Consider the following 12,181-nt stretch of genomic DNA (forward strand, 5'->3'; position numbering starts at 1 on the left):
AAAGATAACAAAACAGGCTAAGTTAAACCATAATTTGCAAACCACAGGATTTGGCTTCATGCAGCGTGCTAAGACAAAATCAACCACACTGTGATTTAGTGCAATGTGTGAACCCAACCAATATAAAGACTAATTTCATCAGTCTATTCAACATGGAGCCAGTTGAGAGGGAAGGACTAAGCCTACCTCATACGGGTCAGAAATAGATTTACCTTATTTTGTGGTTGTCCTTGATGAACCAATTTTATATCCATAACTATAATTAATTTCTTCAGAAAACAAAGCAAAACACCTGGAAAAATAGTAATGTAGTCAAAACCTACCTATTCAATAACCAGGCCTCACTGAAATTATATTACAGGGATACAGTCACTATGCAGCTGTACAAAGACACTCCTTAATTGTCTTTGCAATGTCCAATCCTACTTTACATATGAATATATGCACACACCTCAGCCATGTAATAACAGGTTTGCTGTAATATATAAAAACCAGAATGCTGTAATGTGTTTTACTGTCATACTCTTATTGTCCTCCCAAGCTGTTCAATAAAGAGTACAAGTTCTCTAATGTCTAACAGAGCCATTAGCAGTTTTATTCTCAATCTTTTGAATTCTAAATGAATTCATACCAAGCAGTTCGCTTTCAATAGATCTGCATGTTTCTAAGACAGAAGAAGTGGGCTCAGGTCTCATAAACCCTAATATTATATTATGCTTATTTTTCAGGAAGTTCTGCTATACTCAGTAGAATAATTCATAACAAATATTTGGGATGAGTCGACAATCCTAACGCAACAGAAAACTGCTGCTGAAATAACCAAAGTACTTTCAAGGCTTTGGAATCATGATATAAATATAAGAAACAGAAACTAAAACTAATAAAAGTTAACCCTAGACATTTCAGCTCCAGTGGACTTGCTCTGTCTGCAGCTTACTCAAGTAGATCATTATTTACATTATGTTTCTAACATACACACAAACACACATATTTTCAATTCCATGCATAGCTGTAAGGTGAGATTTGTAACAAAATGTTGTCATACATATACAAACAACAAGAATGTTTGCCATTGTATAACATAGTTTATCTTCGTGCTTTCACACTAGACATAGAAGCTCTCAAAATATACTTCTGCAAAACCTTGTCGCAGTGACCCACCAAAGATTGTAATTAGCAAGAAGGGAACAGCTGATTAAACAGCCAAGATTTCTGCTAGGATGATTTGTATTGCATCTGTAAGTGAGCTATACACATCCGGTCACAGACAGAATATCTCAGGCAAATACAATCTTAGCAAGGGATAGTTTGAAATAAATGTTCAATTTATTGTAGTGTCACTTGCACAAGAATCCAAAGAATTCCTATCAGCCTGCTCAAAAATTTCCACACAGAATTTTTTTTAAAGAACAGCCCCTCTCCCCAATCCCATCTTCCATTCTATTTATGAAAGTTCCCTTGGTAGATTCCCTTGGTAGAGTCCAAGAAAGATTTACCACGTGGCATCAATGGATATCCCACAAGAAGTCCAAATTCTATTGTGAAAACACTGAAGTCACATATGAACAACAGAACTGGGAAAAAGGAGTCAAAATCTTGGAGGAGGTCGAGGCAGAAACTGAATCCCTGTTCTTTCTTTTACAAACCGGTTCTTTTTATTTGCACTTCCTCTACTAACCCATCAGCAATTTTGGAGGCAACTGATTATAACAATCCAAAGTCTCCCTGATTGGATTCAACCAGTTAAATGTAGCTGAGAATCCATGTACCTAATTTCTAATCCCTGAATCACTGGCTATTCTCACACAACATGCTTAACTTGGTTAATGAATTAACTTATTTTGTTGATACATAACTACCTTAAACCATACACTACTGAACTCATGGAACACAATAAACCACAAAATCAACTTAGTGCAATATGCTATGCATATGCAATTGCGAGAGCTTTAATAACCAGCATAAACATGCAATGTGAATATAGGCATATGTAGTATTTTATTTTCTTCTAATTTATTTTTAAGATTGACATCCTTTACTTATGCTAACAAAAACTTGTAAAAATTATTTATGGCAAAACTTGTAAAAAGAGCCTTGGTGGAGCAGTGGGCTAATGCCTCCTTAAGTAACACCAGCTGCCTGCAATTAGTGCAGGTTCGAGTCCCACCAGGCTCAAGGTTGACTCAGCCTTCCATCCTTCCGAGGTAGGTAAAATGAGGACCCAGATTGTTGGGGGCAATTAAGCTGACTTTGTAATAATGCCGCTTGGGTGTGTGTGAAAGCCCTAATAAGCAGGCATATACATAGAATGAAGGCAACTGCTAAGCTTGTAAGCCACCCTGAGTCTTCGGAGAAGGGCGGGATATAAATGGAATTAAAATAAATAAAATAAAATAAATAAAAGACAATGCAATGCTAGGGTACGTTCTGACAGGTATCTGAGAAAACTATGAAGCAGGTAGATAAAATGAAGCTAAGAGAAACAAAACCTACTTCTGTAGAGGCAATATATTAACACAGGGTTTCTCAACCTTGGCAAATTTAAGATGTGCGACCTTCAACTCCAAGAATTCCCTTGCTGGATGTGGAATTCTGGGAGTTGAAGTCTACTCCTCTTAAACTTGCCAAGGTTTGGAAGCACTGCATATACGTAACCTATGATATCTTCCAAATACATTGAACTTCAGTCCCCATTCTCTCCATAGAGAGAACTAGAGATGGTACAAATCGTAATCCAATGCCTATCTAAAGGGAATTTTGTTAGAAAAACGTGTGTTGAACAGTTGCAGCAAAACTCATTCAGGATTTCCTAGTGTAGGAGCAGGGAGATGGTTGGATGTTGTTGAACTACCTATCTCAACATTTCTTTTCATGATGTTGACTGGGACTGCTGGGAATTATAGTTCAATTAATTTGGATGGCCATAGATTTCCCATCCCTGACCTAGCCTATGTTAAGCCACAGTTGACCTACATAATTTCTGGAATTTGCCTTACATTAATTAACTAATGAGATTGCAAAATAAAATACAATGACATTTCTGCTTTTTTCATAACATAGAAGCACTAAAATACTAAATAGCAAATTTTTCAACCATAGCCCCCCCCACTCAAAAAATATCTATTTTTGACTGTCATTTCCCACAATGAAGCTGTCAAGGCAGTTAAAATCATCACACATATTCAACATAATTCAATACAGTCAAGTTGCTTATGCTGATTGTTTAAAAATTCATGTAGGATTTTTTTTTCAATGGAACTATAAGCATGGGAGAGTAAACAGCAAGTAAACACCAAATAATCTCTGTGTACCATTACATTTAAGGTAGAACACTTTATTGACAGTTGTTTGTGGCACTGTATGTGTGTATGTGTAACTTATGCTCCCCCTTTATAGCACAGGGCTCATTTTCACAATATAGGCGTCTCCAAAGAAGCACTGATGATGTTACCTAGTTTGATAATAAAACGTCTGCAAGAAAGCCAGTAAGGATCACGCGGTAGAAAGCTCATCAAAGAAGTAGTGGTTGTACAGAATGATTATAACATGAAAGTTTAGTTCCTCAGGTGAACTGCTCTAATGGCTTATGCTGATATTTATTTATTTCATTTATGTATTGTACACTTCAAACGTGGCAAGCCATCCCACAGCCCATATCCGCAGCAGGCATTTTGAGGAATACAGCAGATTACAGTTGCCATCAGGAGCAACTGTGTTAATGCTTCCATTGTATTTCAATGACAGCCCACATAATGATGATGATAACTTTATTGTCACTTTGAATGTACACCAATCGGCATACATCAAAATGAAATTTCGTTGCATACAGCTCTCAAAGGGTCACCACCTCCTTGTTTGAGGCCCGCTCAAATTTCACATTTTCCATTTTAGTCTCTAGGGAGTGAACGATGGCAAACAGGACAGATGGAAATGGGGCTCCATGTAGATTAGCCCTCAAGTTAGCTTGTATTCTGACAACCTCGCCTTCTTTCCTTTTTTATTTATTTATTTATTTTTATTTTAATTCCATTTATATCCCGCCCTTCTCCGAAGACTCAGGGCGGCTTACAAGCTTAGCAGTAGCCTTCATTCTATGTATATGCCTGCTTATTAAGGCTTTCATACACCCCCCAAACGGCATTATTACAAAGTCAGCTTAATTGCCCCCAACAATCTGGGTCCTCATTTTACCTACCTCGGAAGGATGGAAGGCTGAGTCAACCTTGAGCCTGGTGGGATGCGAACCTGCACTAATTGCAGGCAGCTGTTGTTACTTAAGGAGGCATTAGGCCACTGCTCCACCAAGGCTCTTTTTCTGATCCTGACTCTTCCATCGTTTCCTTAAAGAGGCCTTGCTTCTTTTCGCCCCTGGAGCACGCTGCTGCTGCCGCCGCCACCAACTCCTCCAAAAGCCTCTCTCTCTTCCTCTGGGCCTGCCGACAGCCTCATCCAGTTCCTTCGCCCCATAAGCTCCAGGTCCTCTCCTCCTCTGCCTCCTCTGGAAACAGCCCTGATTTGCAGTAGAATCCATCAGTGGGCCAGCAGTCAGATCTTGCTGCTGGTAGAACAAATTCAAACAGCTCCAACGACTTTTAACGGTCTCACCAACAGTTTCAAAACAACTAGAAACTCGCCAGGCCAGCAAAAATTGTCGGTTGTATGTCGTATGTTACCTTAATGCTCACTGACTTTCTCAAGAGGACAATAATATGTGACTCTGCACCTAAAATATGCTTCTTATAAACAGAACACCCTGTTTAGAAGTATGGAGACCTATGTGTGAGAACACCAATGTGCTAGGAGCAGAATTATTTTCAAAAGTGATTACAAAGGAGCTAATCTGATGGGCAGTGGCCAATGATGACACCAGAACCCAGCCAGAATTTACAAACAATCTTTTAAAAACTATAAAACAATATAAAACAAACACAAAAGGAGAAACCGGTACTCTGGAAAAACAACCAGTCATCATTCAGTACATAACAGCAACACATAATCTCATCCCTTAGCAAATAACAATGCTTTGACTGGAAGACTGAGTTACTATTAACACAGCTTTCTTTACATGTTGCTTTTCATTGTGGGGAGAACCCTCCTCCCCTCACAGTCTGTATGTGAGGTTCTTTCCAATAACTATCTGACTCTCTGCCTACCCAAATCTTCGTTTTGACTGAAGAAGTTACTTGGATGAGTAACAAAACATCTCAGTTTTAATAAACTTTGGTCCAGTTTCCATGATTTAACCTTTTATGATACTTTTGGCCTGGATGACAACAACAACAACAATAATAATAGAGGTGGAAGGGACCTTGGAGGTCTTCTAGTCCAAACCTCTGCTTGGGCAGAAAACCTTATACCATTTCGGACAAATGGCTATCCAGTCTCTCCTTAAAAACTTCCAGTGTTGGAGCATTCATAACTTCTGGAGGCAGATTGTTCCGCTGATTAATTATTCTGTCAGGAAACTTCTCCTTAGTTCTACAGTAGATTGCTTCTCTCCTTCATTCGTTTCCATCCATTGCTTCTTGTCCTGCCTTCAGGTGCATTGGAGAATAGCTTGACTCCCTCTTCTTTCTGGCAGCCCCTGAGGTATTGGAACACTGCTGTCATGTCACCCCTCGTCTTTCTCTTCATTAAATGAGACATACCCAATTTCAGCAACTGATCTTTATATGTTTTAGCCTCCAGTCCCCTGATCATCTTTGTTACTCTTCTCTGCACTCTTTCTAGAGTCTCCACATCTTTTTTACATCATGGTGACCAAAACTGGATGCAGTATTCCAAGTATGGCTTTACCAAGGCATTGTATTAATACTTCACGTAATCTTGATTCTATCCCTCTGTTAATGCAGCCTAGCACTGTGTTGGCTTTTTTGACAGCTGCAGCACACTGCTGACTCATATTTAAGTGATTGTCCACTAGGACTCCAAGATCCCTCTCACAGTTACTACTATTGAGCAAGGTACCACGCAAACTATACCTGTGCATTTGGTTTTCTTGCCTAAATGTAGAACCTTACTTTTTTCACCACTGAATTTTATTTTGTTAGATAGCGCCCAATGTTCAAGTCTGTCAAGATCCTCCTGTATCTTAAGCCTATCTTTTGGAGTTTTGGCTATTCCTGCCAGCTTGGTGTCATCTGCAAATTTGATGAGTTCCCCATCTATCCCTTCGTCCAAATCATTGATGAAGATGAGTGAATCTTCATCTACATGCTACATTAACACAGCTGATTTCCAGGTATGGCTCAGGTATATGGGAGACTCATGATAGGGAGCCCTGACGGGTTAAGTAGTGCGGCCAAACAGTAGCTCTATTCAATTAAGTCAGAAGTGATGTTACATTCCCATAATGATGTCACATCAAAGGCAATTAAATTAACTTCTTAGAAAAACTGGGCCACATTTCGACATAAAGGCAGGTTTCAGCAGCCAACCTTTCCAAGATCTTGGGGGGCCGGCTGCTGCCCTTAAAAATCAGGTGTCCAGACTGACTCCACAACAGTGCCTCAGGAAGAGATTTTACAGTAGATCAGACATGTCAAACTCGCGACATCACGTCACGTCGCGCAACGTATCGGGATGGTTTTGCCATTGCTGGCAATGGGGTGGGCACAGCTTCTGTGTGATGCGTCCGGCAGTTTGACACCCCTGCAGTAGATGCCACAACTAGATTCTCTTCTGCTCACTAAGGATAGAATGAAATGTCACAAATAACAATAAGTGGGTAATAGTTAATTCCCAGAATGATGGTATCACATTACATGCTGAATATTTCTAGATGCCATAGAGTGAAAGGAGGAGAATGTGGGAGACAGCTGTCTTTGTTGACAAACATGTGTCATTTGTGCAGAGTATTTTTCTTTCTAGAAGCAGGAATTCTCTATACATGTTTACTTCAAGAGAACAGTTAGGAGGACCTTGTATTTTCAATATTCAAATTAAATGAAAAACTTTACAAAATAACAGCAAACAAATCTGAACCTTATTTTCTCCACATGCCTAAACTGTACTTCATTTTTTTAAAAACCATATGCCTGAAACCTGCAAAAGCCTGTGTTTATTGCCAATTAAATAATTTTATCTGTCCTAAGTGAAGCAAAATTTGTTAGAAGTGTGTTATTTGACAGATGTGCAGACCTGACAAGCAACAAAAGTGTTAACAGCAAAAATTATATTCTAATAAATAAAACTATAACAATTCTTGCAGAAAGCAAAGACTACATTCAAAAGTCTATCATGGAATCTTAGGTTAGGTTTGGGATTTAGGAACCAACATATACATCAGGTAACTTTTTGTCTCACCTCCAGATTAACCATGCTAAGTCTGTGGTGCACAAATATTAATGCAGGTAACTGAATCCAGAGCCTTAACACCACCCATTTTAATTTTTCTGCAGTGACATTACACAGGTTGCAGAAAATATTATTTTAGTAACAAAACAATAAAAGCAAAGAGATCCTAGCCTGAGACATTGGAACCATTAAACTAAGGCAAAATTTGAGGTAAATTCAAACATGACGTAGCAGAAGATCTGAATTTGCTATGCAGTGTACTCTAAGAATTGGCAGATAAAGCTGCCCAAGATGAACTACCAGGTGCTACCTAGTAGTTCATTCAACTACATTGTGCAATCCTGAAAATGAGGTAACTCAGCAACTTAGTAAAGGATATTGTACAATATTAAAAAGCCATGTTTAGAACATTAATATTCTGAGATGCATACTTGAAGTATCAGGATTAGGATCAAAAAGGTCTATCCTATAGGCTTAAAAGGATACTATGGATTTCTCCTTCCAGGAGTAATCAATTATTCTTGTTATATTTATGTTCTAGTTTGTGTCCAGGAATTCAAGTTGTATGTAGCATTCCTTATTCCAAATATTCTTCACAAGAACCCTGGGAAGTATGTTGAACTGAGAGAGAACAACTGTTCCGGAGTTACCTAGAAAATGTTCATGGTTGAGGAAAGACCTGAACCTAGATCTTCTGGTCCTAATGCAACATTTTAACCACGATATCACATTGCTTCAGGCCATTCCAGAGGGTTCCCCCAAACAATGAACAGCTTTTCCAGGGTTTTATACCAAGAAACTGTGACATGTATATAATTCCTATGTATCTCAGCTTATATCTCTATATTCCACAAATGCAGTGTGTTGAAAACGCCCTTTAAAGTTTACTATACCATGTAACAGCTTTGTGTCTTAGATCAGGGGTCCCTAATCCCAGTCTGTGGATCGGCACTGGTCCACGGCGTGCCAGAAACCAGTCCACACAAACAAGCAAAGCCCCATCCATGGGATGCAGGAAGCACACGAAACCACGCCCCCTCCAGTCCGTGGAAAAACCTCTCTCCACAGAATCGGTCCCTGGTGCCCAAAAGGTTGCACACCTCTGTTTTAGATGTCTCTGTGTATTCTTTCTTTGAAGCTTAATTCTTTCAGCTATTATTTGTACATCATCTTGATCATCCAATTCTACAAACTGCTACCTGGGTACACTAACAAAATGAACCAAAGTCCAACATATGGCCAGCTGTCCAGGAGATTGGAGTTAACCTCAGCGGGGCAATAGCTATCCTGTCCATCACAGTTTAGCTCTTGTACAGAACACAGGTTAGGACACTTGAATGCCCCTCCATCTTACAGGTTTTATTCACTCACATGAGTCATGGTATCCCTTAGGTCTAATAATAAACAAAAGCACAGCTCATCTACCCAGAATAAACTGGGATTTAGTTGCATTCCATTGTTTATTCTACTATACCTAACTAATTTTATAGGATCAGACTTTCAGGACTTTAGATTATAGAACAAGCCCTGAAAATAATGTCTTTTAGGCAAAATAGGAAAGAGAATTGGGACACAGATGACTATCAACATTTCAGTAACTTCAGCCAAAATACTCTAGCTGCATCAGTGCTTGGGGATAAATGTTACTCTCTTATTGTAAAACTGATTCTAAATGCTATCTATCTGACACTACCCAAAGTAGAACAGAAAGACAAAACAGGATTACTTTGGATTTTATCATACAACAGTGAAATGTTAATGGTTTTGTGTACTACAACTCCCTTAGAAATACACATCTTGCAACAATCATGTCAGGTATAACGTTTCTTGCACTCCTATTCCATACATTCAAATTAAAGATAGAAATTACACTAAAATTGTGATAAAATAATACTGCAACTAAAGTGCAGTAAAGGGCAAGATCCAAAACAGACTGAGCAGTCTTCAAAATGTAAGAGCTGAAACTTTGTCTGATTTAGAAAGGGCCCAATAATCATACACATGCCACAAATAAACATCAAGGAGCTTGGTGCAATCCTGTATAGAATGACACCTCTTTCAATAAAGTAAGGTTTTTTTTTTACTTTAAAAAAATCCAAGCTTAGGTTCAAGTTGTATCTGTTCTCCTTTGTAAACTGAGAAATAACCTCTTGGCAGGCTGCTTATTTTATAACGTGCTTGGTGACCTCTGTTGGTGCCTACAACTGCAAGAGCATCATCCTGCCTCTCCCCATTGACTATGAAATCATTGTATTACAGAACCCCCCAGACTGGCTGGCGAGACAGTGCCCCTAGTCAGTTATAAATATGCTGTTTTGTTTTGGTCAGAAGATGGGGAGGAGGTGGACAGGAAATGGGAAGAAAAGAAAGTAGCTCTGAAGCTCCTTTAAAAGTCTCTCTCCCTCTCTACGTTTAAGTTAACTCTACCTAAAGGAAGGTCTGGCAAGAAGCAGTCCGATATAGTTCCTTGTTCCCGGATAGACAGTCACGCAAATTTAAAAAAAAACAACAAAAAAAAATCATGGGGAACGATGCAGAAAACTGAACAATGTGTATTTATTTGAGGGAGGGAGTAAGACACAATTACGACCCTTCACCTTCTGGGAGATATTTGGAGCAGACGGAACCCTCTGCAAATACCTATTTTGAACTGGAGCTCCACTTTTGAATTCACAAAAACACTTTTCTCAAGAGCCTCTTCACTGCCGTCCCGATGAAATTAGGAGAATATTGCAAAATACGGCGGAGTGGCTGGGCAATATACAGAAGAGGTTAGCCAACCGACTCCTTTTGATTCTCATGGGGCATTTTTATAGACGGGGATCTGTAGACTGCAAGAAGGAGATCAATGATTCCCTTCACTAGCGTGTTGTTAATTTACAGTACAAATGCGGGTGCGTGCGCGCGCGCGCGCACACACACACACACACACGCACAGAAACACATCCATAAACAGAGTAAATAGCCAGCGAACGGAGGCATCTCTCTATGGAGTTTGCAAACCGAGAAAGAAGGAACTGTTAAACCAAATACCCTCCCCAGAGTCCATTTCCAGTTGAAGAGCTTTTCTCCAGCAGCGGAGTTCACGTGTCTTAAGGAAGGAAGGAAAATAAAAATCGAAATCCGTGCGATAAAGCAAGCCGGGGGGCGCGCGCCCGCGCGCGCGCGGGTCTGCTGAGCTCTCTTGCTAAACAAAAACATCCCACGAACTACAAGTTACTCCGAGGCACCTCAGGTCGCTGGGGCATTTCACGGGGCGTCCATTAAGCATGCCAGTGGCCTCAGCTTGAGCCCGGAAGACAGGTCATTTCATCCAGAGTTAAGACTAGTGAACAGCGGGAAGGAGCCACGAGAAACCCAAAGGAGACGCTCCCGCTACGGTTTGGCTTAAGGTTTGGAAAAGACCCGGCCGGCGGCACTTACTAAATTGCTTCGCGGGACTCAGCGCGACTTCCTCCGGCAGCGAGCTGCTTCTTCTGTCGAGCTCGGGCTGTTGTCTTCCAATCCGCCCCGCCCAAGGGGCAGGCCAGACCCGGTTTTCCCTCCCTCCATCTTTTTCTTCTGTATACAAGAGGCGGACGCTTAGTCGGTGCGATCGCACGCGGTTGGCGTTGCAGGCTTCCAGAGGAGGGGAGGGGAAAACGAGACGGACACTCCTCCGGCCGACCGTCCATGCCGTTTCCAGGGAACGTGCTTCTCCCTCCCGCTGGCCCGATTCCGTTGCTCGTTTGCCTCAAAGGGGTCCCGATTCCAGATTTGGCTGTGGACCTGTTTCCTTCTGGACTTTCCTCTTCTGAGCTTTGAGAGAGTGGTTAAATTCGCACATTGCGCCAATGCGTAGCTAATCGTGGTTTCTTGATTAAGCTATAGTGGCTGGATTCACACGTCCGCACTTAGCCATGGACACGAGAGGCGAAGCTGAAGCCAGATGTCTTAAATACCTGCAATTCTGAAGGAGTTGTTCTTCCTCTAGAATTTTTTTTGCGTTTATTCGAGTCCAAGTTAAAGCAGCTTTGTGAATGGAGCCCTGCCCAATGTAGGAAGAAATGCAAGCTTTTGAATATTACAGCAGTCTTAGGCAATTCAAACACACAAACAGTTTTAGTTAGTTGTTTTCTATAGCCTCCGATTTCAGTCAAATGACTCTGAGCAACAATCAATCAAAGCAATTAAATACAAAAATAAATATGTATGGCAGCCAATTCTGCCTAGTACAGGTCCCTCTTCCTGAAATTAACTCCTATAATTCAGTATGACATCTATTTGTCAATAATCAAACTTTTGCTAGAGCCTTACCAACTTTGGTAAAATTTGGAGGACATCCACAGTAAGTTATCCATCTTCTCTTGGGGAAAGGAAACTGGCATGAAACGGGGACTCTGCATTTAAAAGTCATTACTGTTGAAGCTGCTGCTATTAATATCTAATCTCATGGTTAAAAATGGGAAAGTGTTTACAGTATTAAAAGGAAAATAGTGTCAATGCTCTTTGGTGCTGTTATCATGAAGTTTGGTTGCCAGTTTGGGATTCCAAAGAGTATAGTTGTATAATGATTTTGCAACAATATACTGAGGGTTAAAGTGAATCCTCAGCTGTTTTATGGTTCTGCCATCTAAACAGCAGTTCCCAACTTGTCACTAGAATTTCAAATTAGTATATAAATCTTTCTACCATATTCTGAGTAACTCGTTGTAAGCTGACTTTTCAAAATAAGGATCTAATCTATGGTTTTATTTTCTGTATAAAAATAGACTTTAAAACAGGTATCAAACTGCCGGCCCGCGGGACGGATGTGTCATGGTGAAACCGCGCCCACTCCATTGCCGGCAATGGAAAAAAAGTCGTGATACATCGTGACACGTTACGTGACGTTGCAAGTTTGACA

The 12,181-nt window shown here is 40.4% G+C and overlaps 1 protein-coding gene across 4 annotated transcripts in view; it reads right to left on the minus strand.

Annotated features, from left to right (window-relative positions):
• Positions 1–10,906, minus strand: part of SOX13 (SRY-box transcription factor 13) — a 66,008-nt gene extending 55,102 nt beyond the window's left edge. For all 4 annotated transcript variants that reach the window (XM_083358282.1, XM_083358280.1, XM_083358281.1 and 1 more), the window contains exon 1: positions 10,720–10,906. The gene's annotated coding sequence lies outside the window, so the exon portion shown is untranslated. The remainder of the gene's footprint in view (positions 1–10,719) is intronic.
• Positions 10,907–12,181: the final 1,275 nt, after the last annotated feature.

The sequence above is a fragment of the Vipera ursinii genome (assembly GCF_947247035.1).
Source record: "Vipera ursinii genome assembly, chromosome: 3".
In the NCBI taxonomy this organism is placed as follows: domain Eukaryota; kingdom Metazoa; phylum Chordata; class Lepidosauria; order Squamata; family Viperidae; genus Vipera; species Vipera ursinii.